The following is a 27878-nucleotide window of genomic DNA, read 5'->3' on the forward strand; positions in this document are numbered from 1 at the left end:
GGGCAATTCGAGTTGTGAGGTAGTGATTATTATGCAGCTTTTTTTTCTTTTTTGTTTTTTTATTTATACAAATGTTAATAATGACTGCACTGCCCTTCTAGACTGTACTTGGTAGTGACTGAATGTAGAATACGTTTTTAACCTCACCTGTCATAAAACTATAATGATTTAATTCAAAACGCTATTCTGCAACCTAATAAATAGAAAATACATGGCTCTTTACGAGACACACCGATGATCGCTACGGGCTTCCGGTTGATGCATTTCGGTTAGTTTCAATGTTACGCGGTATTGTTGGCTTAGCTACACTGCGAAGCATCTAACAAGGGACAAAAGTTTAATATGTTACTTTCTTCCTACTGACTGCAAAGCTCTGTTTGCACAAATGCACAGATATATGTGACTGGTGCAAATGTGCTTGACGTTGGTTTCGACAATGGGCAATCGGATAATTCTGCTCGCTGTCAGAATCAGTCTGTATATCTATCTATAGTCTGCGTCTCTCTCTGTCTCACGTTACTACTGATAACTGATACATTGATTGAATGCCACCTTTCCAAAGGCCGACGTTCGAAGCGATAATTAGCGCCGTAGATAGAAATGTCTGCAAATACTATTGTGCCACGAAACCACTTTCGAACGTGTTCCACCGACAAAGATTTATCAACAAACGTCTTATAAGGGAAATGACGGGATGAGAGAACATGGAGGCAGGTTTGTCTGACTAGCTAGTACAAGCTTTTTCTCTACCTATAATATCTTAGAGCACATATATGTCTAATAAGTGTGCCTTCGTAATACGTATAAGCAAACCCTTATAATGCCTTTTGTCGAGACCAATCTGATTTCTAGTTTTTGCATTATATTATATCCTAGTTACCGAGAATTGGCTATGCAATGCTATCCGAGTGCACTTATTGTATATCTTGGAAAGAAACTAGGTGATATTGAAAGATCCGACTGCTCAGTATATTGCTAAACACGAAGAATGGCTTCATATTGAGCACTGCATGCCAACCGCTGCTTCAGCATTTCTGTTGCGGCGTACTTATTCAGTAAAAGTTTACTTACGCAATCGCGTGCCCTACGTGTCCCAAATCTAGCTAAAACATATTCCAATCCAGGCAATCCAATGGGCTGTTTCTTTTAACCTTGTTGGAAAATCTCGAGAATTTAAACGAACGAGAACTAAGAATTGGGCCAAAACATTTGCTTCTCATTATAGTTAAGAAGTTTGATGTTGTACTGCCACAAAATTCTCCACATGTTCTTTCGATGAGCCGTAGACCTATGTATGAATAAGGACTAAGATCGTCTACTGAAATCAACTGCTTAGTTGTTCAAACATATATACCTTGTTTTATTATGGTAAAGATTCTGGTTGATACAAAGCACAACTAAAATTATTATAAATGTTTTCTAGGTGCAAACCAGCATGAACTCATTGAAGGAAAATTTAACTTTTAAAAGCTGTGCCCTTGGAAATAACACCATTAGTCTGCGTCTACCTCGACTTCCCACGTGATTGTGTATATTGAAATGTGCTGTTATAAAAACGAGTTCAGATAATGCACGTGTACAGGGTGTAGAAACAGATGTTCCCAAAACACTTAATTTATTTTTTGGCCTGACGTCACTTTGCGTGTTCTGAAATACTTTAAACGGTTTTTTGTTCATATTCAAAAGCATCACTTAAGGCACTGCATGCTAGTCACCTTGTAAGGTAAATGAATACAGCCCATACAACATCATGTCTTAAATAAACATAAAGCGATATTTGTATGTGTGATGCAACTAATAAACACTTGTTTGTTAGACTTGTAACAAGAACTTTGCCTTCGATGATTATCCACGATCTGAGGCATTTCAGAAGGACCTCAGATATTATAAGCTCAGATATAGCAACCTTTTAAGAAATTCCAGTTATCGTAGGGCGAAAACCTAGATCAAAAAGTTAATAAGCCGTTACGGATAGTTTGCGCGATGTGGGATAGAGATTGTTGAAAAACAGCTTCTCCATAATTGAATAAACATGCAACCTCACGCATCTGTCTTATCAAGTTGGTTAAAAAAGTTATTATTGTTTGTATTGAGTTGTTTTGAATTTAAAGAGCCATAAACAACAAAAGCAAGCGACCATTACCTGTTCAAGTCTCAACGTTGGCAAGCTTGTTAATAGAAAGATTTTAAATAGCAAGGAGTAGAACTATAAGGGAAACATTAGAGGTCATGGCTATAACAAACTTGTGTGTTTGGTTACTATGCCGCTTCATAGTCCTGTTACAAACAGCCATAGTTCTAATATAAAAAAAAAAGTATTTTGTTAGTACGTTGCAGGTTTTTTTTCTGTCTCGTTACGGTCATCTGACTAGAGCTTTTTTAGAAACCCTGTTTTACGTAAATCACTACCTTGTTCTATACATTCGGTTATCTTGCTGCATTTTGCCATTACTTATTTCAGTCAGCTCGCTTTTGACATGCTATGCCTAATATTCCATACTCACTATGATATTTCACAGGTAATATCTTAGTACTGATTCTCATACTCTGTTATGGCGTTGCCCGATAATCCTCCAAGGACGTTTTAAATAACCCGCCCTCCATTTTCCCATTATGGTTATTCCGTTTTGTTAATTTAAAACCAAATATTAGGCCTTTTAAGATATATATATATATATATATATATATATATATATATATATATATATAAGTAAGTAGAAGCTTCTACGACGTAGAATTTAAGTTAAAGAAAAAATTTATTTGTTTAAAAATACAATGAGGATCCTAAGAGCATAGATTGCGTGTTCTAGTTGCAAATGTCCCTAAGTTATATACATTATATCGAAAAGGTACTAATATACATGTTTGGAAGGTACGAGTTAAGAAAAGTATATATGCATGCAAATGCAATAACAGTATTGATAATATTAATTATGATGACGCTTATTATTACTCTTATTGTGATAAAACAGTGAAAAATTTAAATCGATAATAAATTCCGCGCAGACAAAGTGGTATCGTGGCAAAACAGATATGAAAGTAAAACGACTCCTCGTTCTACCGTCGCCAGGGGTAGCAATGTCGCTTTTTCTCGCGAATCTACTCGAAATTCAAGCAGATCTATTTGCTTATGTAACCATATGTGTTATGTATTATATATTATGCACAATATTTATGGATTTCTCTTAAGTACTCTATTGTCCCAAAGTGAGTTGAATTGGCAGACTGGCGACAGATGTTCTGTGCTTTGGGTTGCATGCCTGGGTGGAAGTGCATCGAGCGTATATGTTACCTATGGTAAAGGTAGGGCTACACATAGCACGGGAGCTGAGGGGCAAATGTGATACACAAGGTAACATTTGTTGAGAACTCAATGCAAAAAACACCATCTGTCATATTCTGATTGGATCTCTAAATACTGCACGCAAATTCAGCACAAAAAGGACATACGAATTATGTTTAGCTCTTTCGTCAACTTCGTAACTGTAAAATTCACGTTTATGTTATATCATATTTGTCCATGTCTACAGTTTAACTTGATGTGCACTCACTTGCGTCAAGCGCCCTGCCGTCAAATACACTGAGTGTTGAAAAAATAGTTCACCTGCATTAAAAGTTAGCTTGGAAGTTTAAATGGTGAATTCACGGGAAGTTATACTTTTCTCTTCTCTAAATATATATTCACGTTGTCAGGTATAATTTAGGATGAGACAGAGAGCGAATCTAAAGAGCTTTTATTTAGTAGATTTAAGAGTACTCGGTATCACACTCTCGTGAACTGTTCAATAAATGCATTTTGGTGATGACATGTCTGTTCTCGTAGTTGGCGATCGTTATACAAACGAGATAATTAGAACAGTGTTACATATTATTGGTACTATTTCTGTATGCATTGATATTGAAACTTTATGTAAGCCACTACAAAAAAACCTCGTCATTCCCAAATTTTTACGTGGTTTCCAATTTGGCGATTTTATACGAGAAACTCATCTTACATTTCTTTGGATTGAAATGTCGTAGAACTTTTTACTCTGGACGCTACGGTAAGGTGTGCACGCTCGATTTTCGGAACTTCAAATTCAAACGCGTGACCTATATAAATTTGATTGAGAATAATCCTAGTCCCTCTACTACCCCAGCCCTTATCAAGACATGAGGCATACAACACATGTTTAGACGCCATCGAACGAGGGCCGTGTTGAAATGCAGCGCAGATAGAGCTTGTCCTTCTTTATAGCCTATTTCCAAACTACACGCCACGTTCTCATTATCTATGAATTAAAATGATGTGATAATATAATAACTACTACTATCAATATTAACTATTATTCGTGTACGTACGCGTATTAGCAATGTTATCTTTTGAAGTGAAATGAAGGTGATTTTCGAGTTTATCTGAAACTTTCATTAACCAAATTCTAGTCAAGGATTTCAAACTGAAAAATAAAATGGCTTTCTTAATTAAAAGTATACATTTTTCTGAATGGGTAATAGTAGGAAGTGAAAAAAAAATATATTGCACTGAGGATCGAACATATAGGGTGAACAGAGGTTCCTTGGACACATGAGGTGCATTATGAAGTCGAAAATTAAACAAATCAGAAGGCTGCCTAATTCCTACAACTGATAATTATCAAAATTAGTAAAAATGGCAACAAATATGTAAATCATTTATCTATTATTATCTTTATTGGTATAATTAAAAACTTGTTGTTTCGTTATGCAACACAACTTTTCCTAAGTCGGCTATACGTTACACCAAAGATGCTATATTTAACGTTTACTTTTACTTTAGCCTTATAGGAGCTCTCGTCAGATTATTATTTTTAAACAATAGCCATAGGTCTTGTTAATTTAGAAATGCATAGCGGATATTTCGGCGTCCCAGCCTCAAAGTATTGTAATTTTGTCACTTTTAAGATGTTTTCAACCTTAAAACTTATAATAGTTGCCTGATGATACCGTTACTCAGGTATACGAGGTTGAAAATGTCGTTGCATAGTGTAGTAACTCTGCTTTCAAGCGAATTCCACCGTAATGGCGGGAGGCAATTGCGGGACGTAAAATTATAGTCTTATAAACATCTTCGGTTAGACGTGTAGACCACAGTCTAGCGATTCGAGGACTGCATAAGTCATTGCGTAATATATTGGGCGCTTGACTACGGGGTTCGAAATACTGTATTGCAGTATTTCTTTTTTGTGAAATTTTTTTTGTGCAGATAGAATCAAGGTTATTACGTGGGAAATGAAGTGCCACCGACGTAACGCAATATTTTAACGGCAATAATTGTGACACTGTTGAGTATGTGTATATTAGAAGGAGCCATTCCAGCCAATTTTCATACACTCAGATACCGATTGTGGGATATAGCTAAGCTCCCAAGTTGAAACCTGTCAATACCACTGTTATGATCAGTTGCTGCCCTGCGTGTCCAACACTGGACTACGCAAAGGGAGCAAAAGCCGAGTTCAAATTAAAGTTATCTTCGCTCAGCCTAGTTACATTAACAAGTGCAAGAAGTAGGAAACGCTTTCCATCATTAACCCTCACATAGGGCCACGTAAGTTTCTCCGTGGCTATGGAATCGGCGTTTAATTGACAGAAAACAATTAATACTGTCCTCGCAAATTTATCTAATTGTATTATATATGAAAAAGGTACATGCCTGCAGTTAATAATAAAAAGGGCCTGGAAGATCTCCCATAGGGTATTACGAAATGCTCCGAGGCATATCTCCTGTTCACAAAGAGGCTAGGTTGGATTATTATACGAGTGGCTAGAGAGCAAACACGTTTTACAAATGATCTATGCAGCATCAGGCCTTATCGGACAACGATATTGATTGATACTTGACAAACTGTCGTATTGCTGCGTATCTTCCGTGCAATCACGGTACTCTCGGTTCGACAGCAGAAAGGCTGCAGCATTTCAAGATGGATTCTATAAGCTTATTTATTTATGTGATCATAGGTTTACTTTAGTACCAGATAATCTTGAACACTCACAAGATGCTCTTTCGTTGTAGAGCATGACATGGTACAATATGGTATTTATAATTGATTCGTTCTGTATGAAGATTACGGAAATCGTTTACCCTCTTAAATACTGCTGCTTCTGGCAAAAGCATGTTTGCTCTAGGAGTCGTAGCTTCTACGAGACTGAAAAAGTATTTCAATGCGATATCAGATATCATAAGGTTCGGAACGCTAGACTGCAAGCGTCTATGCCAGCTTACCATCAGGTGGTTGACATTAAACATAGATCTGAATCCCGCTGGAGAGAACTGCATTGCATATGTAAAGCACATAGCCAATTCACCGAAATCCTAGTTCCTCTTTTTAAGGAAGCGCTAATACTGTGGAGTAGAATTTCCACAGATCAGGTGGGATCTTAGTAATAAGTATTCTTACTGGTTAGACCCGAGGCCACAAGTAAATGTGTCGATGTTCCTCTTATGAGATCAGCCGATGCTGAAGTATGTATCAGAAAATTATTAAAAATATATAAACGTTGCTCGTTTCATCATGGTGCGGATGTGACCACAGATCACGGTTAGCCAGTCGCCAGGCAAAATCTTTTTACACTAGGCAGAGGGCTTTTTTGAAACTCCATTGCGCTATACCATCTATTTAACGCAAACGCTACCGGAAGAATGGTTGGGATAGTTAAAGAAAATATAAGGGAAATGCTAGAAACCTTAAACCTCGACTTTTATGAAACACTAGCCAAACTCTTAATGGAAGTACCAAGGACAGTCACCTTGAAGATAAATAAAATTACTGCAGAAATTAGCTACTAAATATGCGCCATCGAAAGAAATGGCCTAAAGATGGTTGTGTTGATTTTATTCTAGAAATTTCGATATTTCTAAGTAGGGCGCTTCTCGAAAAAGTTGAACGATTACGATTGAAATCACGATTGTGAAAGTTGTGAGCCGCTATGGTATCGTCAAAAAGCTGACCATCGATCAACAAGCGGTTTTGAGCCATTTGAAGAAATCTGACTACTCAATATCCGCGGATACTACAAAAGAATTTAGTCGATCGTATCTTCATCTGTAAAATTCATAAAAACAACGAAAACGAACCATCTCTAAAACGGTTTATCATGGACGATCAAAAGCGGATCAGATATGAAAATGATGTACAAATAAAAAATAAATATAAAAAATATACATGATAATCTGTAGCAAGGCCCAGACTGGTGTCAAAGAAGCTAATGCTATGTGTTTCATATGATTGTGAGTCGCTCTCGTCTAATAAACCTCTATTGTCAAGAACTAACGATGTTAGAACGAGCCATTGTCAAAACTTTGTGTGAGATTGAAACACTGTGAGAACTAGCGGAAAGGAGCGTCGCCTTCTGCTCTATGACAATGCCAGATCACATATATCTCTAGCCATCCGGCAAACGTTGAGAAAAGTTGAATGAGAAATTTTAGCGTATTCGACATATAGCCCGAATCTTGTGCGATGAGACTATTATCTACTTCAGTCTTTGTAGATTACCTTACAGTGTTAACTTAGCTTGAATAACAGAATGTAGAAATTACAATTTCTCGCCGAGAAACCATAGAAAGTTACCGATCAAAATGGCGCATGCTCACTTTAGAAAAAGTTTAAAATATAAAAATACTTGCTTCCACTTTGTCCTAAAAAAGGGACTACTTTTTTTCCACAATCCAACCGATGATCCCGCCCGCGGGAAACTTGCAAACATAACTAATAATAAATACAAAAAAAAAAAAACTGATGCAGTTGCATTACTACCTGTAAACTATTTTATAAAGTTGGCTCTAGACTCGAAGATACATCACGACATCGGCTATGCTTTTCATAGCGCATCTGTATGTACTCGTACATCTATGCTTCTTCACTGGACTACTTCAGGAGTCTTTTACCTATAGCGCATCTTCTATTGCCGTTAAGTGTGCAACTCCATAAGTTTAGACAATAGTCACAACGTTACCTGGCGCCCACATTCGACTGGCTACGCCCAGACAATGCGAATGCCGCCGCAGATTGGTTGGTTGACGCATCACCGCTTAGAACGAGGACCGACAGACAGACGAAGCCATCGATCAGCGATCGGTATTCAACCCTCCCTTGACCATAGGACCTGTGTGCTTGTTCCATGCGCCTTTGTTTTCCCTATGCCTGTATTCTTCACCCCTACGCAGCCTTTGCTCCAGCAACGTATGCTCAGCTGTGGCTTAGCCATTTACTCCACTTCTGTGTATATGACTACATTCCAAGTCACAATCTACAGCATTGGATACTTGCATATAACCTAGGTCTACAGATGACGTCAGCAACGAGGAACTACTTGTGCTCTCTGAATATTCGTCGAGTTATATCAAAGCATCCGTGTCGCCTGTTGGTGATGGCCTCTTTGGGGTTTGGCGTTAGCACTCGGACTTCTCAGATTTTGTGGTTTCTCCTCTCTGGCTTCGCTTGGTAGCTTTTCCTTTCCATTTGGTATTTATATGGAACAGCTATGTTCGTCAGGAACACGCGTACTTAATAATTCCACGTACGAGTCAGCGTACTGAGAATGGTCAAGCCCTTGGCTACACCGACGCAAACATCGAGTGCAACCTAAGGGAGAGTCTGTTTCGCCATTGTGTGTTATGCTTTGTTTTTCTTTCCTTAAATAAACTTCCATGTATACGAATATATGAAAATACGCAGATATGCAGCTCTCAGAAAATTTATTATCAATTTAATTAGAAACCGAAGTAAAATATAATATAGCCACACAGCGGTAGCAGCGTGAGACTTTCAACGAAAAACTTTGGTCGAATTGGAATCTGTTGGATCATCATTTTCGATCACGTGCTCTGCTGATATTGTTACGTTGGCACAACTCTGGCTAAATGCTATTAGGTATTAATGAATTCTGTCCACGAGCCTCTTTCTACTTCCTCCTTTTACAGATAGAAAAAAAAATTATTGTGTTGATTTTAAGTCCGAGAAGGGTTAAATGTTTACTATATCCGCGGTATTTAACTTTGTCAGTATATCCAGTGTTAGATGATTAAATCAGATTCGTATATAATTTGTCCACGTGTATTATATTTTTGAATGCCTAAACCGTTAATTGGAGACTGACAATACATCGGCTAACAGCTAGGGCTTTTATACTTTAATCGCGTCCAAACTAGCAGCCGTTTATTGTTTATATTCTTAACCGTAACAATCAGCCATCACTGCTAGTTATGCTGCGTCGTTGCCACGGTCCTTCAGTTGTCTGAGCGCCCTTGTACTTTCGCCTATCAGCGTATTATATGATCGGCGCTTTCCTTTCCTTTCCTGGAACCTTCACGGTCTTGATCTGGTGACTTCGTACGGTATACGACAGCGCACGCCAGGTCTTCCTTGGTGGTCAAGGCTCTTTAAACTGACATTAGTCATTCGCTTTGGGACCCCACTTTGGCTCCTGGCTTCAACATCGGGGATTACCTGGACCATTACCTAACGCCTTTATCAATCCTAACAGTTGCCGCGAGAATGGCCAGCCCCCTACGACTATTTGGCTTTAAGCTGCCTTGACGCCCATGACGACCATCCAACCAGTAGCTTCCTCGTTCATGACTTGATCCTCGGACAATTAGCCGGTTTCCAAATCTTGCGGTACAATCGCTTCTATAGGTCAGGTAGGACAAGCGCCGCGTCGCAGCCACTAAATTATACAGAACTACCCTGTCAATTGGAGGCTGGTAATAGACTATCTACCAGTTGAAACCTTTGCGTTGTGCCTTAAGAAAAGAGAGGGCTTGGTCGCGAAGAACTAGTGTGAGCGAAAAGAAGTTTGACGAACAAGCAAAAGGGAAACCGCACGTGCGCCATATAAAAAAACAAGTAGCCATATATTATAGAACGTTGCCAGATCTGGACTAGAAGTGTTCCAGGAAAACGCCTGAAATGTACTTCAATGATGGGCGTCTGTATGAGTATGCGAAAAAGGCAACAGGACTGCATTTATGGGGCGCATGCGCTAAGCAGGTAGCCAGTCGGGAGGGAAAGCCCTACCACATCGGGCTGCACGGAGAACATGTAAACGCTGCGTGGATGCAGCATGGCTAATAGTAAGGGCCAATCCTTACGGCATGTGACAATCATCCTAGGCAATTCTGTCTCCACCGCTATAACGGGACGAGGTGGTGTTGAAATAAATCACCTTTTTTTGTGCTAGTAATTGAGTGTCGACTACATTCTTGTATAACATTTTCGTCCCTCTATTTACTAAACATGCCTCCGGCTCAATTATAATATAAGTAATATAAATATTAACTACGTGATATGAAATTGTGTTTGGGCGGCTTGATTTTATCCGGCAAATCTTCACGTCTCTGTCTTCGGATTTTTTTTTAACTTTCAAATGCACCATCATACTTTGGACGTGCTCCACAGAAAGGGTCCATGTGAAAGTTGACCTCCTTTCTGTTCTTCACAATAACTTTTCTAGATAAACTGCTTCTTTAATTGACATGATATGAGTCGTGTCTAAGCATTGTTGAAGTCTATTGGAATCTATCAGTTACATATTCCGCCAAATAGAGTGTATCCACTGAAGGTGAACACCCACGTGGACGTTAACGATCTTGAAGTATATCTGAATTTATTGCACAAAATTGCTTGTGAAGACTGTAGCGTTCTCGCGCTTTCTGTGATCCTTCATTTACACAGTATAAGTTCATGAATTTCAGCGAGCTCTGATATTGCTAAGCTCTTAGAGTTCTTTATGGAAATGACACTTTTTGTCTACTGTGGTATGCCTCTCTTGTCACCATTGTGCGTACGAAGGTCATCTGCGAAAATGACGCTTGTAAACTGTGTAACGCGATGTTAATTTTGCTTTGTTGTGTCAATGGAATCCACTATTTATGTATATATAGTAACGGAAAGAAACAAAAAATACCTATTATAAAGAATGACTCAAGTGTTGAATTTTTCAGCGCATCGAGCGCATACAATGTTATTAAAACCCTTTGAACTACAATCGTCCTATTGATCATTTCGGTTATCAATTAAGTATTAACGACATTTAATTTAAGGAATATATTTAACAAAAAAGGTTAACTTATTCGGGTTAAAAAGGATTCAGTAAATTATTTAGTAAATAAATATTTTCCGCCCAGTTGCGATTCATGGATCACTTGAAGTTGCGACGGAAATCCTAATGTAGAAAGCACCATTCTATTCATCCAGTAACAATGTTTACCAAGTTCCAACGTATTTTTTTCATGTGAAAAAGACTATCCTCTAGTTCAATGACCGTAAGACCCTTCTTGACCAGCGTTACCTCCAGATTCGTTGGGGACCACGGACCGAACAGCCATGTTGAATCCTCATGCTCAGCAAAAGTAATTCTGTGCATTTAATTGCTTGCATGGTAACTGGTCAAAGTGTAGAATGTATTTAGTATAATTATATTTGGTCAAGGCTGCGTGATCACATACTAAGTTACCGATATCTACCAAGATCATAAGAGGTGACTGTGCCTCACTTCTCAGTTTTTCGAATGTAACTGCTCACCATGTATTTGATAGTGGGTCATTTAAAAAATAGCCTTGTTGATGTCTCATAAGTAATTTCTACAACAAACGCTTATATTATTATTTCCTATTGTAGATTCTATATAGATAAATATATTATATCGAAAAAGTTTGATCGTTTTGGTTAAAATTGGAGCAATTTTTTTTATATTGTGAAATGGTATCGCCAGACTAAATACGCAACATTTTGATCGATGACTTTTTGCCATTGTTCCGGTAATACCATAATCTCATCACTAGAGAACTTCTGTGGCTTTGAGCGAAAATTGCGACAAGTAATTTTTACATCTGCCCCTTAAAACTGCCCTTAAAAAAAACAGATGATAATCTGACAATGCGGGATCTGGGTTGTACGAAAGACGCATTAAAATGTTTTATCCAAATTGTATCAGTTGTTGCTTGCTGACTAAAAAAGTGCATCGTCCACCATTGTTGTGGTGAAAGGCTTTTTGTTTTCAGTAGTATTTTTTTTCAATGGCCTGCTGCAACCTTGTTAGTTGTTGACAATAGAAATCTGAATCAACCGTTTTACCAAGCAGTAAAAACTTATAAAGCATGACCCCTTTCCAGACCCACTAAACACATAGCATTACCATTTTTGGTTTCACTCTAGGCTTTGTCACAGATTGCGGAGCACTTTTTTCTTCCCTCTTTTTTTTGTTTTCATTCGCACATTATTACTGTGAGATTTCGTTGCCTGCAATCAACCGCTTGAAAAAAGACTCGGTTTCCTTACGCTTCTAAAGTTTCGCATCAGCAAATGCTTTTGCGTCAATTCATATGGCACCCGAACATCGAGCTTTTTTTTATAGCCAGATTTCCCCAAATGGCTGAGAACTATTTGCTGTTAGGCCGTAGGATATTGCTCAGCTTTTTGTAGTGATCTCAATGAATTTTTCTATAACTTGTCGATCAAAGCGACAGAGTCATCATCAACAAGGCAATAATGTTTTTCAACTATAAACAGCACAATCTTTATAGGCCTACGCAGCATAAGTGCCTTTATCGTAATATATATTTGCATATATTTTATTCATATTATCTCTTAGGCCGCTTCGACAACCTAATATATCACGAATTATTATGATATATGCACAGATAATTGACAAAAACTATTAGTATTTGTATTGTTGTATATGTTGTTTATACTATCTAATCTTTTATCCTTGCGGCGATATATCTTATTCGAGACATGCTATATCAGTCTGTCTATCTATCTATCGCATTTGCATTAACACCACTTACCAGACAAAGTCCACAACTTTCTGTTTAGTCTTTCTTGAGACTAGTTTTTTTATATAGAGGTAAATCAATAGCCGTCTTGTTTTTATAAACGACTCTAGTGGCACTGTAGTTCTGCGGTTCCCGACAGATAAGTTAACTAACAAACACTCTGTGTCAACACGAAATGTCCTATGCTGGTAGCAATTTAGCGTGCCGAAATCAATCAAAAAAAATCAATGCAGACTTTATAATTGAGGCTTTGCGGCGCCATTGAAGCGCGGCTTGCACTTAGCTTATGACTTGTTCGTAGGGCATACAACTGTATCCTTGATTCTATTTAAGTCTTTGTTCGTTATATTGTAAAACGCTGTTAGAAAATACACTTATTTGATAACGATCTTTATGGGAGCTGCGGGTGGATCTTAATTACGAAAAAGCTAAGAAATAGATCAAGTGATGTGTCATTTCTGGAAACTGAATTTAATCATCGACCCGAAGCGTAACGTGTACGTAGGGTAAACACCCTGCAAACGCGTAGTTTATGTGCTTTATATTGTTGCTACTATATATGCAGAAAGTATGCATACTCAAAATCGATTTTAACGAACTCATCTTTAGAACATGGCTTTGCTTTTACAAATGAGTTTTTTTCACAACCTTATAGATCTATAAGTTGCCTAATGAAGAACAGTAAATTAAAAAATAGTATTGAGAAAAATGATAAAAATCTAATTTGAAAATTAGGTATTATATGTAAATTTATTGTGATTGGTACTATTGTGTCCCGCAACGTGCAATCGTACCGCCGGAGACTATAGAGACAAAGCAAGTTCGAAATCAGATACAAAAAAAAAGATAATACTTATCTATAATTTTTAAATTCCCTGAAAAAATCACCGAACCATGTGAATCCAAAAATGGATTAACGTTCACTGTTCGCTGCATTTTCAGATGGAATGTTTTACAGTGTTTTAACGTCCCGAAATGAAGAACTAGTTGGAAGCGAAGATGGATTGCTGAAGACCTCCGTCTTTATCCTTATTTTAACATGCTGACCTGTACAAGAACTCATTAAACGGCTATGCAATTATTAGCTACTCTGTCCCCTGGGGACACGGTCCGTATATTTCCCCGATACCTTAATATACTATGATCTGCCAACGATAATAGGCTATGTTTTAAATAGCTAACCAACAAGTAAGTTTTCCGAAAGGTCGACGTATTCTTGGAGAGCAATTGGCATGTACACTTTTGCTGAATCACTCCGCTTGACTTGGACGGTTGAGCCTATTTAAAAGCATTGATCATTCTCGACGTTTTATATAAGGTGTATTTAAAAAGCGAACCTCGCAAAAGGAGGAATATGGAAAAGGAGAGTTCAAGGTAAGATCGCCTTATAAATAGTTGCAAGTGGTGAAACAAAGAAATAATCTAACTAGAATCTAATAATAAGCGTTGCGTTGCTCGCGCCGATTGAAAATAATGGATCTGGTTAACGAAAGAATAGGCCTAAATAGCAAAGGTCAAACAGAAGCCATCGGCAGGCGTCAGCGTGAGCACTGAAACAGCGGCATGAAACTATTCAAATGTGTCCAACAGCTTGCCACCTACAGACGTGATGTCGAACGCGGGAGCTTTTGTTCTCAAAAATCAAATTGTCACGATATTTTACGATTTAGGTACAATGAAAATATTTATATACACCAAACGTACATGCAATATTCATGTTATAATTTAAATAACTTGCATCCCAACTTTAGCATGTTATACCTTCATGTTCCCTGAAAGGCACGTTAAACCCACTCAATCTCAATAAGATGTAATTTACTTCCGTTTAGTTCTTGTTGTAATAAGCCAGGCGCATATTGAATGGAGTTTCCGCTTTATTAAGCCTGCTACTTTGGTTTTTGCCATATCCAAAAAACAAACCTGTCGTTAAAAAACGCTTGCATGTCAGTGTATTTCAAGTGACGAAGCAGTAAATTCGGCTGAAAGGGAACTGGACGCTATTTTGATGATAACAGCTTAACTCCGAAAAAGTAGCTGGCTCGCTCCTTTGCATAGATGACTATTTCGGCGTGTTGCTTCTCGTTTTCAAATAGCTTTGGACCTAAATTGAGTCTTTGTAAAAAACCACTAGGGTGATATAGCAGGTATCTAGATGAAGAAATCAAACATGACACATACAATACCGGATGCCCCATAAAAACAGCACCAACAAATAAATAAATAAGTATCTAGTTCTACGGAGAGGAATTAGTTAGGAGTTTGGCCACCCATCCTTGCCTGTAAAAAAGACCAACAGCCTTCTAGATGGACAAAAGGCTACGCGAAATGAAACAAAACAGCACTCTCTCACTGCACAACTATCCAGCGATAGTCTTCCCTGTCCCTGCCATCTAAAGCAGCTTCTACGAGCCACATTCGAGCCACCAACTACTCGTTAATAAGCTATAGTTGATTATTTGCGTGGGGGTTGGCCCGAACCGTAAAACAGAGCCCTGGGCTCCTGTGTGAACGAGTTTTTTTCTACCCGCTGCCGTATTGCCGGTCATAGCCCCACTAATATTCATCTTAAATTCTTTGCTTGTTTTGTTTGTTCCATTTCGTGTTCCCCTTCGACTCTGCATAGTTGTTCGTCCTGGGCAAAAACGAAAGCTTTAAAGTATCCTTTCCTGATGAAAGAACAATACAAAAATAACAGAATAACAGAGAACGTTTGCTTTCACTGCCCAACAAAAATGAGGAAATATGTGTATAACCGCAAAACTGCTCCCTCTATCCATAGGCTTCGTTTGGCAGACAACCGAAGGGTCGTCTTGTCGGTACTTACATATTCTAAAAAATGACCATCAAATAACGTCCATAAAGCCTATTTTTTACACATTTGGGGAATAACTGAGGGTACGCTAAATTGCACATTCGACTGCAAGTATAAGAGAAAACAGCAACTTAGCTGGTATTAGCTGAGACGTGTGCTAGAGTAGTGCATTACTTGATTAAAGTGGAACTCAAAAAAATTATCGTTGGGTTAAAATAATCAGCTAGAGAGCACAGTAAGTCGGTTTCTTTTCACTTTCTACACTTGAAGCGGAAAAAACTTTCCATGAAGGAATATCTATATAAGCCTTTCTAAAGATCTTTCAAAAATGTCACGACTTTTTAGTTTCAGATGTCTATTCCAAAACGATACTTAGTCATATTCTGCTTCTTAAATAAACCTTCCTTGTTTCGTCGAGACTGTCGCTTTGCTCTGATGATGCATCTAGTCATAATCTAAATGTACTAACGTCTAGATTCGCTAACTAAAATAACATATAGTGTCCATATAGTAGTCTATATGTAGTTTGCTTGTATTTTAGCGAATAGATTATCTAAAATGAGCGTGTTTTCTAGCATAGAAACATTAATGTTTTGGTAGACAATAATGTTAACCTACAATAGTTATCACTGCTTTCCTATTCGCAACTAAAGGTTGCTTAACCATTCTTTTCCGTTATTTCGACATCATTGAAAGTTTGTGCTTATAATAAGGCCTTCAAAGCCATAAAGGCAGTGGTTGTATTACGCGGCCACTGACAATAGGAGTCACTGGAGCAGCAGTGCGATGGTACCTGTATCTGTCTATGTGTTAGTGCGTAGGGACTCCGGAACTTCGTATTCTCGCATTAAGCGTAACCTCATCTCCTCTATTTCTACTTCGTGTTTAACATCCTCCCAGGATGCCCTCGAAAGATGCCCCTCTCGCACTTTCTTTTAGAATAGAGACCATCTCCTCCAACGGCGTAAATTGAATTATGCAGATTCGCTATCCCGACACCGGCGACGCTGCACTTCGAAAATCCTCGTGGCGTAATGATTCTCACTTTATGTTGATTTCTTTTAGCTCTGTAGTTTTTTTTTTTTCTCCATGATCGTACCAGGTTGCCAGAAGCATTTAATTATTTTCTTTTCATTCAAAAGGCAAAAAAGAGAAATGTAAGGAGGTCGTGTCAGCTACCTAGCGACGCCATTCTTCCAAGGAGTGCCACTTTTTTTTTTAATATCTCTCAATGATGAGAACTGTTAGTTCGTCAAGACACTACGCCACCTTGCGATCCAAATCTAATGTCTTAGATTCGACAGGAATCACATATTCTTTGAGAAAATAAAGCTTTTCTCGGCCAGCCCCTGTCGTTCAAGGTACACTAGAGAACACGCATTCTTATACTTTATATCAAATGTGCACATAATTAATTATACATAAAATCTAAGATAACATGGCTACAAATATATAAAATATAGTTATATACGGCCCTGTAGAAGAGAATAATGGGGAAATAAGGATAACAAGTTAATTAAATTTTATTCTTGTCCTAATGACAACTGATACCGTCGATTAGGTCTCTTTGCTTTCGAAGATAATCAGTTTTTTATTTAAATAAAAAGGAGAGAAGAAGCAACCCGTCAAAACTTTCAAATAAATTATCGAATTTAATAATAGCTCGAATAACATAGATGAACTGTCGAAAATTCACTCGATTGATTTAATGCCTCTAGGAAGCGACGCCGTTGAGAACGATATTCGTCTAATCTGGACAAAATTCTGAATATTTTCAAATAAAAACTGAGTATTTCGTATGTTACGTTTTTCTGTCATTAAATTACCATGGTTAATAGACCTGAGTTACCCGTTTAGTCCGTTGTGGGATCGTAAATCGCCGTATGTCTAAAAATTTAATCAAAGTACTCTAGACCGAAAGTCTGCGCCTTTAGCCTTTTAGTCAAAAGCCTACGTAGGCAAAAAATTATTTATTTGCCCGCATGTAATGTTAAGTGCAAAGTTAATCTGTAGATTAATTTTGGTAACTAGGAGAATGTTGATAGTCATACATTATATTTTTGGCCGAGTCGTCTTGGCTAAAAACGTTTATTGATCAATCAATACAATGTACCATGTATGTTAGTGTGGGAATTAAAATTGGTTGTTTTGGCGTTATACGAAATAGCATTCGTCATTTTATTTAACAGGCTTTGCAAATACATAAAGCAGCACGAAAGATTTAGTCGGAATCGGACCATATGTAGCTTATGAAGACAAGGTGTAACGGTGTTGTAACTAATGTAACTTAGCCGGCTAACCCTGGGCATTTATTTAAAATAAGGATTTTTGGCAACCAAAGCTCCTCTTACAAAAATAGAGACATTTCAGTTAAACAGCACCGCTGCGCATATCTGTATTTTCTGCCCGACTCAGTTGATGTTGTGCATAATATTATAATTACTGAAATTTCTCCGTATAACTAAAGTGTATCTCCAAGAGTCGATAAAGTAACTACATATAATAGTAAATTCCAACATGCACCTTCACCACTTAAAAAGCAATGCAAGGCTGGCCGACTTGAGGGCAAATTTGCTCTACTTTTTCCTAAATAATACTGTAAACACAATAATCTATAGAAATACGGCCAAAAGAATAAAATCACCCATTTTAGCACATATCTAAATGAATTTGGAATTTAAATCGAGCAGTTTAGCCTTAGAAGCTGAAAAACGCGATTGACAATATATCAGACCTTTTCTTTTGAGGCATCGTTTTGCTGGTCGGAAGAAAATTCTAGCTTTTTATGTGGGCGGCATTAATGTGCTCTGCTAGATTTTATCCAGTTCGCCTCTAACGCTCCCCTAACAGTGATCGTATGCTGTTCACCAAGAGCTCTTTTACGAATGGTGAGAAGTTGGTGCTTAATTTAACTTACAATCCAAAAGAACAAACGAAGATGAAATTGTTAGATCTCGCAGTTTTTTTCTGGGTCCTATAACCATGGGCCAATGGTTTGAAAAACATGTGCCGTCCATGAACTGGAAGCTGTTACAATAGTATATTTATAATACATTACAAAAGGCATGGCCGTCTGAAAATAAATTGAAATTAAATAATTTTGCCTTCTAGAGAAAACAACAAATGAAACGTATGTAAATGCCAGACAAAGACGAAGCAACAACTGATTTATGCCTTGAAACATCTATTAAATCGAGCAAACGGATAACCCGAGTTCTTGCGGAGCCTTGATTCGAATCATAGTAAAAAGTTGTGACGCAACTTTATTTTTTAAATGTAAATCACAGATTTATCAAAGTCGATTTAGGAAACAATCAACCGATATTTAATATCAGAATATTTTGCGCAAAATCGAACAACTAGATCGTATCTACTACTACTACTACTACTACAAGGACGGGAAAAGGCTTTTTCTTTTTCTAAAAAAAAAAAAAAGACCGAATTAAACATAATTCGTTTGTCAAGGACTGTCCGTAAGGACAATTCATGTACCGAATCAGATTCTCAAGGCGTATAACGGACCATAAGAAGTTGCTCGGTGGCATTAGTAAAAGCAGCAACTGATTTTTCGCTCTCTAATACTAAATTTATGTAGCAATAGCTAATTAATATCGACGTTTAATTTGATAAGTTATTATATTATAGTTCGGGGAGTCCTGATTTAGATACGGGACTATGTTCCATTAATCTAAGCCAGCGAACACCAAGAATGACTAATTGTGTCACTAAGCTGCATTTCCTAGCCTTGTACTCACCTAAAGTTGACAATTACAGTAATATCTACAAGGAATAATCAATAAAGGGCCTGGGTGAATACAAAAAAGCCATCTGAAATTCAAATAAAAGAAAATTTGACTGAAAACATTCGGTAGCCAAACAATGGTTCATTCTATTTACCTGAGTTCGAGAGATTCACCCTCAAATTCAGTTTTAAACCCTAGTCAATTTAATTGGCCTAATTTAGATAAAAAGGACCCTCATGCCAGCTAAATTGGTTAATTTCCATAGATCTCTCAATTTGAGTACTATATCTATCGGTACTCATAGGCATTTTTGCTAGAGTGGCGTATAGACATTTGCAACAGACAATTTAGTTGATATGAGTCTTGTTTCCTAGAATTCAGAATCGGTTGATGCATACTTCTGCTATAAGTAACGGAAATGTGAATTTAGCTTTGAAATGGCCTTCGGGTATGCAGCGGAACCACGGCGTGTTAGCCTATTTGCATAGCTGCTTTTCTGATATTAGCCGGTTCTCCAATGCTTCCAAGTATTTTTTAGTTAAGTGGCACAGGTTTTTTGGAAAATTGACCTGAGGCTACATCTGTGCTAGCAGTACAAAAGCGTTCTGGTCTTTTCGGAAGAAGAGTTAGAGATGACTAAAAAAAAGCGTGCGTTTTCTAAGGGTAGGTGGTCAGACAAATTACTGAACAACCTCAACGAGTTATTTCGCATAGTCTTAAGTATTCATTTAATGAGGTAAAAACTTCAAGAGTTCTTAAGCGCGCTCCAGGATCTGCATGTCAATGCGTCACGGTAATGCGTGGCTTTCGGCCGTTTAGGAAGGTCTATTTGTACATACATATATAAAGCCAAAATGTGAGAGTTTGTGCTATTTCTAGGGTTTCATCTAAATAAAAAGAGATATTTCGACGAAAAATTTTGCTAGTGCTAAAAGTGCCTTCCCTGTTGGTCATGTGTACTTGACATATGGGCAACAGCTCTAATTTGAGCTTTCAACTACTGAAACCTAGGCATTTTCGAAGCCTTCATTTTTTATCCGCAAGTGACTTTTTAATAGCGAGCGTTGCTCAAGCGATATTGGTAAAAATAGACTCGCTAGAGGCTCACTCAAATACATTCCATAGAACAAAAAAAAAACCAGCGGAACTAAGTTCGGGATTAGTAGCAAGCCAAAAGTTCCAAGTAAAGGATTCAAAACGGGTAAAAAGTTCGAGGGGTTTAAAGCACAACTGAGATCCGCATCAAAAATCCAGAACCAATTAAAATCGCTCTTTGCGATATTTTCGTGAATTCTCGAGCCCTATGAAGTTTATCCCTGGTCAAGAACTCTCATTTCGCTTCATAAATCTTCCTCGGATTTTGCGTAAGCTATATGAAAATTGGCAATAACGTAAATTGTTGACTTTAAGTAAAAAAAAAGAAGCTTTTCATTTCAGTAAACGTGCCCAGCTTCAAAACAGTCAACGATAATTGACTTTCTTTCGTATTCCGAACACGAGTCAACTGCATCCACTCTGATAACTTTTAGATATTTATTATCTAGAAAAAATTGGCTTTATTTTATTACGAAATGTAGCGGATAAACCAATGCTGTCAGACAACGTCGCGTGCTCATTGTTGAGCCATTTAGGCCTTGAATCGAAGCTGTAATCACAGTAAACGGTGGTTACATTGAACAGAAGCGAGACTTAGCAAATCCAAAAAACGGTCGTTGAATTGTCTGTTTCTGTTAAGATACAGTCTTATAAAGACTTCATATACCCTATTCTACATATATCTAAATTCACTACTTGATATATATATATATATATATATATATATATATATATATATATAACTATTTATTCACTCGAATAGTATTCATCTTCATTTAGTCGAGAAGTATAAAAAAAAAGTTTTGTTAACAACAATGCTTGTCATTCGATGATCTGTTATAATAACAAATGAAAAAAAAGCGTATTTTCTAAATTATTCTTCAAATCAGTTTCGAAGCACCTCCTTTTGGTTTTTATGCGTACATGAAGTACGATGACGAAAAATTTCGGTGAACCAAGATATTCTTTGTGGTTCGGATTGAAACACAATCGAGGTATAAATATATAGGAATTTAGGGTTTAGAGAAAGTTTTTCAATACCTTTTTCGATCACGATAACTGACTGAACCTTCTATCTTATTTTTATAATTTATGTGTCAAAATCTGCACATGAATCACGAATTACTCAAAGCATAAAAACATACTATTTAGAATACATGCTATGTTGTTATATTATGGTATCTTGGCACGTGTACCTTACATTAAAGCCGAGCAAACTCGAAAACCGGGTGCACTTTTACTTTCTTTGTAGACAGCTATAAAATACCCATCAAGGCACAGCATATCTAAAAGGAAAGTTGTTTGCTTATCCCTGTAAGACTCGGATTTGGCCATTTTTTAAGTGAGATCACGCAAGTTGCATGCGCACACAACTCCACGACCGCTTGAAGTCGTTTTTAAATTTTCAATATATGTAAAGAATACAGCTGATGTAACAGACTATGAGACCCAAGGCTTAACGCAAATTGTACAAAAAACACTTGGATCTCCTTAAGAACGCCATGAGCCTGACTATTAGCGTGGTCAATTGTCTATAAAACATGTTATTTATCCTCCTTGAATCTCTTTTCTTCCAAAGATAGTAGTGACATTTTTTTTATTTACGTCGTTATTTCTTTAAATAGTCACGCTAATAATAGTATAGATTAAACTCGGTAGTCGTAAATCCTTACGTATCCACAACAAATTCCTCTGCGTCTACTTGTCCTTCATACTCGCTTACGCTGCAGTAGTTTCTGCGTGCTGTATATACGTTCATGGAAGTCTACTTCCTCCCTCACTACGTTTGCGCACTATGGCTTCCTAATCCCCCCTTTACAAAGATGGCGGTTCTGTGGAACCACCAGCTCATTTGTCTAGCTTCACCTTGAGGATCAGAAAGACCTTTCGCATGTTCTGGAAGACAAGGAAGCAGGGGAAGGGAGAAAATTGGGTACAAAGTACCAAAACAAAATCTAAGCAGCAAAAGTCTCAGTCGGTTTGCGTAAATCCTTTCTCCCCTTATTCTTTTTTTCTCATCGTCGCTGCGATAAACCTTCATTCAAGGACAGACCCTAGCTACGAGTCTGTGTGCCAAAAAGTTTTGCCGAGTTTCAAGGCAACGTATTCGGGGTGTCCCGCTGCGAACGACAAGGGGCGACGGACTCCCTCTAAACGTCACTATCCATTTTCACATATCAGGATGCTACAATAGCAATAGCGGATTCCAGCGTATAGGGAAGAAATATTATATACCCACTATACACCACTGACAACTTTCTTGATGCGACACTTTAGCAAATAGGGCGAATATTAGAAGCAACTAGATAGTTTGCCGTTGTACTTTGATGCAGACAGTTAAATAAAGATGGTCGATAAATTTGAGCCACCTGTAACACAATAGACAACGCTACGATGTCATTGCTTTTTTGAAATTTGCTTAGACTTACGTTTGCAAGCGTTTTAGTTAGTACACGCTTTTAACAGAGAATGCAGATGAGAAGTGAAAACGTAAGATACATATGATAATGATTCAGCGAGGGATATGAAAATTAACGCCTGAGAAGCTTATACTTGGCCTTCCTAGATAGAGTGATTAGATCTCAACCTACTCTAATACCACTAGTTTTTCTATAATTGTCTCTTCTAAGGCCAAGTTAGTAAACTTTATAATCTTGGCCTTCAAGCTTATTGACTCAGAATTCAGAACTCGTCAGATGGCAACAATATTACACTTTGGTAAACTTTTAACAAAATTCTAGTAAAATTTTCAGCAGGTGTTCCAGCCTCGTGGGATCCAGATGTGCCGGGAGTCAGTCGGGCCAATGAGCAATAACTTGTTATTAATACTCTTGTAGGCAGTACCTGCTCAAGATAGTAGTGGCGATTTTCTGTTGATTCTCAAGTTGGCACGTTTCTATCACTTTTAATTTTTCCTTCAATAAATTTTACACACTGAATTTATGTGTCACAGAACACATTTCATTACACCTGCCCCTTTCAGTTTAAGTAATTCAATTTGCTAATTGAATTATTAATTGAAAAAAATATCTAGTACGTAATTAATTTTAGAGGGATGTTACTACCGTACGATTTTCAACTGTTACCGATCTGTGTACGTATGTCGAGCTTTGGCCTTCTTGGCCGGGCGCAATGAAATATTTAATAAACAAAAACATGAAAAATTTTTGTAAAAAAGCATTGATTGTATAGTAACTAATGATATAAAGCCCAGTATTGAGTTTATGAGCAAGCCCAAATATTTCAAATTTAGCGGCATGTGGCCATGTAGATTTAATGTAGTTAGCTACGCAATATGCAACTAAAAAAATTTTAGTACAAACCAGGGTATGACCCAGCCTCCTCATTTGGAGCGAATACTCCAAACAAAGAGGGTGCCAAGTAAGACAGCAGTCCGCTATAAAGTAGAACGTACAAATCTTCGTCATAAAGAAAACCAATTAGTAAATCTAAAACTGTCTCCTAAAATAAGAAAGAAATGACATGGATTTGTATATATAAAGCTTTATATCAAGTCTAAAGGCAGGATTGATAGCGTGTAAGATATACGAATGGCTTTTAGAATAGACCTTAACAAGATTGCAGTGATGGAAAATATTCTCTTTGCTACAAACTACACGTCCGAATTTTTGCTCTTCCTGCGAAGCCTTTGCAAAGTGAACGTAATTTAAGGGCTGACGGTCCAGGACGCCATGTTCGAGCATACTAAAAAGCATCAGTTTTTTTAGATAGATATGTAACAGATAGAGAATGACCTTTGAACTAGAAAATCGCTTATAAACATGTTAAAAAATCAATTAGAGCGTATCATGGATAGGCTAAGCCACATGAATTACGTCTAGTATTCATTCCTACGGATGGAAGCGTTGGTCCAACGTTCATAGCGAGTGGCAGATTGGCAACGGCAGGAACGACTGAGCTGTGTCATGCGACGACAGGGTGCCAACAAAGTTCGGATAAAAAATTACACAGATCTTGCTGATGGTCTATCATTAATCGAAATATTGATTTTCGCATATGTAAAGAGACGTTTCGAGAAGTGAGGGAGCGATACCTACTTAAAATAATAGGTACGAGTCAAACAGGCGGCACAGTTTATGATTGCTCTTCTTTACTGCGACATTTTTTAACTGCTACGTATGAAACAGTCGTTCTTCAAGCCTATCGACGTCTCTATAGAAGCGTCTACCATGCTACTGCTCAATTCTAGTGCTGTGCACGTACAACTGAAATTCTTAATTTAAATTTATCTAGAAAAAGAGTATCGTAGACAAATGCATACAAAATGTGACACACGGATTTACCGAAATTGTTAAAATCTCTTCACAAAAAATTGTGTTACGGTGACATTGTTCAAATTTAATATGAACTGACTTATAAGATCGATGTTCTCACCACTGTTCTTACAATACGATGATAAAAAACACTTTAACACTTGGTCCCAAGAGCCATTGAATGTTCTCCTAAAAATATTTAACTACCACTTCAGGCCTTCGTGTTAGACTGCAACTGCACAGCGGATCGACCATCCTATGCACCGAAGGTGAATGGAACAGCTAATCTGAGAGAAGGTCATATACCAACGTGCCTTAGAAAATAGCACCTCAACTTAACGGCCAGTAAAAAAGGCTTAAGCGGTCGTACTTATCAAGTTAACGGCCCGAAAGAGGCAATTGCCACCGTTAACGTCAAGCATTGGTGTTGCCTCTGTGAAGCAGGAGATTCTTTTATTGTCATTTCCTAGGCTTTTATCTTTGGAATTTGCACTTCAACGAATTAGTCAATATTATTATAAAGGAAATTACTGGCAAAATTTTTTTCATATGGTTATTAAAAGGCCATCAAAGTTAAACCTGATTACAGAAATTTCATAAAACTTATTTTATCTATGGGTGTCCTGCACTCTAAAAAGCACACAACTAGTTGCAAAGCACTTACCTATAGTGGCTATGATATAATGTCACGGCTTAAACGAGACATAATAGTTGCGATATCAAGCTCTTATTTTGTCCGACTCCCACTCTTATGTAAAAATAGTTGAAAACGCTTTGAATTCAACGCTAGAAGTGTCTCCTCTCAAGCCAAAAGAAACATCAGCGAACAAGGGCTAACTTTAAAGACTTCTTCGAGCTAATTAGTTCGACCTCTATGTTACGCTACTAAAAGTAAATTCCGGTAAACTTTGAAATTAAGTAATTTTTTTAACCACGCGCCGCTAACAAACGAAACGGTTTTTTAGAAGCTTATGAATGAAAACTTGTTGGGTTTACTCAGTGCTCTAGTTTGTGTTCGTCTTCGAAATTTATTGAAAATTGGCGAAGACATTAAGCAAAGAATCGTTGAACGAAAGCATAGTTGTCAAATGGTGCAAACGTTTCAAACGAAGATTGCAGTGTTCGAAATCACAAAGGACAAAAACGCAATCGATAAGACTTTACAGAAGCAGAGTCTAAAGGCTCTGACGTCCAGAATTAATATTTCATACGCAAGGCAAAAAAATTCCCCCCTGCCGATTTACCTTAGGCCAGTTGGAGCTGCACGTGGTGTACAATATGCAGAATTTTAGTTAACAAAAGACTCGCCTAAAGCACACGGTCGTTGTAAACGATGCATGATTCAATCGTCATTCAACCCGAAACGGAGGCAGGAGAGAGAATGATGTCGTTTTGGGGAGAAATGGAGTTCGGTGGCAGTGTCGGGACATGAGGTGGTATTAGTACCTGCAATGGACATCAGAAACATTTGCTTCCGTAAGATACTTACCGAAGAATGAACAGTGAATGCAGAGTTCTTTAAGAGACTCGTGGGTCGTTGCTACCGCTATTCTTGCCATTACAGAGTATGTGGTGGCAACGTTAGACTTAATCGCCGTGTTTCAATTACTTGCTAGACTGACTAAAACTTATCCGAAGTTGGCTTCCATCCGCCTATTCTTCTGACCTAAGTCTGTACAATCATGGGGCTTTCCATGCTTTAAAAAGGATAACTGGTAGGCAAGCATGCTAATTCACTTCAAGAAACCGTAACTAGAGAAATTACATCTGGGGATGGTATAATGCATTACATATGCTGCCGAAGCGCTGGGGTAGAAAATGTAATCCTAGGTGTAAAAAATGAGTATCCTTGAAGCTTTTAATAGTCAAAGTCTACGGGATTCGTTCGTAACAGCCTAATAGATGTCAAACTGATCGCGCGATCAGTCGGCACTAAACATTTTTTACGATCTGCAATGACTCTATTATAACCCATTATATATACTATATGACATTAAATCGTATTTTACTAAGAAATTCCAAAATAATGTTTCATTTTTAATGCATTTTGATGCGTATTGGGAAACAGGTTTGAATGCTAGTAGAACATCCCAGAGATAATTGAAAATTATCGCTGTTAAATTTTATACATGAATTTGAACATTTTATATTTTAGTGAAGTTCAATCCACCTTCTAAATGTCTTCCAACTCTAAAAGGTGCGGACAAATATTGAATATATATATATGAAATATTTCCTTCAACAAATATTGAATCCAATGTCTACTATATTATGCATATGTATATATAGTAGTGATCATATTTAAATAGTTTTCATCTTTGAGCAGATAAGTTGTAGTATACTATAAAGATCAGGAAACTAGAGTAATTTACGAATAGCTATTTCATCTTGGAACTGCAGGAACCTGTCAACTCGCATTATAAACCTTATATTCGTTGAAGGTTCAGCTACTAGGGACATCATGAGGTACTGATTTGGGAAATTATGCGTAGAGAGATTTCAAACTTGAACCTGAGTCTCGCGGGAAACCCCGTATGAAAGAGTGCAAGAAATGTGCGGTTAAAGCCATTTTCAAGTCTATGGATGCTGGCACTCAAATCCGTACTTAAATGTACCGTAGCCGTTCATTTCGGTCAAATTAATAAAATACAATAAATCGACGATTTGAACGAAGGTAAAAAAAAAACCGAGCTAAAGGCGTTTCTTTGTTCCCACTGAATCGTTACCGGTGATGAAAAGTGGATCCACTACGCCAAGATGGACGATAAGCAGACCGTCGCATCAGTGGATGAATGCAACTAAAGAACGAGACGTTATCGTGGGGTAGATTTACTGCTACAAAAAGTTATGGCTTGTATGGTATCTCTGCACTACAACTTAAGTCCTAACAATTGAAGGAAATGGTCTGCTTTAAGCATTCAAAATTAGTGAACAGGCATATGGATAAGAGTAAACCAATCCTATCGAACGACAACGCTAGGTCTGGCACCGGAAAAATCACTGTGGCAAAGATAGAGGCGTTACAACTGAATGCTCTTTTATCCACCGTCTGCCAGACATCACTTCGACAGATTACCATGTCTACCAAGATCTTGGTAATTTGAAAAGTACATCAAATCTCAACATGTGAAAATTTTTTTTAAAACTTAATAGACTCTTGT

General features: G+C 37.6%; 1 long non-coding RNA gene across 1 annotated transcript in view; it reads left to right on the forward strand.

Annotated features, from left to right (window-relative positions):
* The window catches only part of LOC147755204 (uncharacterized), a 49677-nt gene that overhangs the window by 12335 nt on the left and 9464 nt on the right, over positions 1–27878 (forward strand). Inside the window, exon 3 of the long non-coding RNA XR_015328721.1 lies at positions 13736–14167. This is a non-coding gene — a long non-coding RNA (uncharacterized LOC147755204). The remainder of the gene's footprint in view (positions 1–13735; positions 14168–27878) is intronic.

The sequence above is a fragment of the Varroa destructor genome, unplaced genomic scaffold, assembly GCF_002443255.2.
Source record: "Varroa destructor unplaced genomic scaffold, Vdes_3.0 BEIS01000005.1, whole genome shotgun sequence".
In the NCBI taxonomy this organism is placed as follows: domain Eukaryota; kingdom Metazoa; phylum Arthropoda; class Arachnida; order Mesostigmata; family Varroidae; genus Varroa; species Varroa destructor.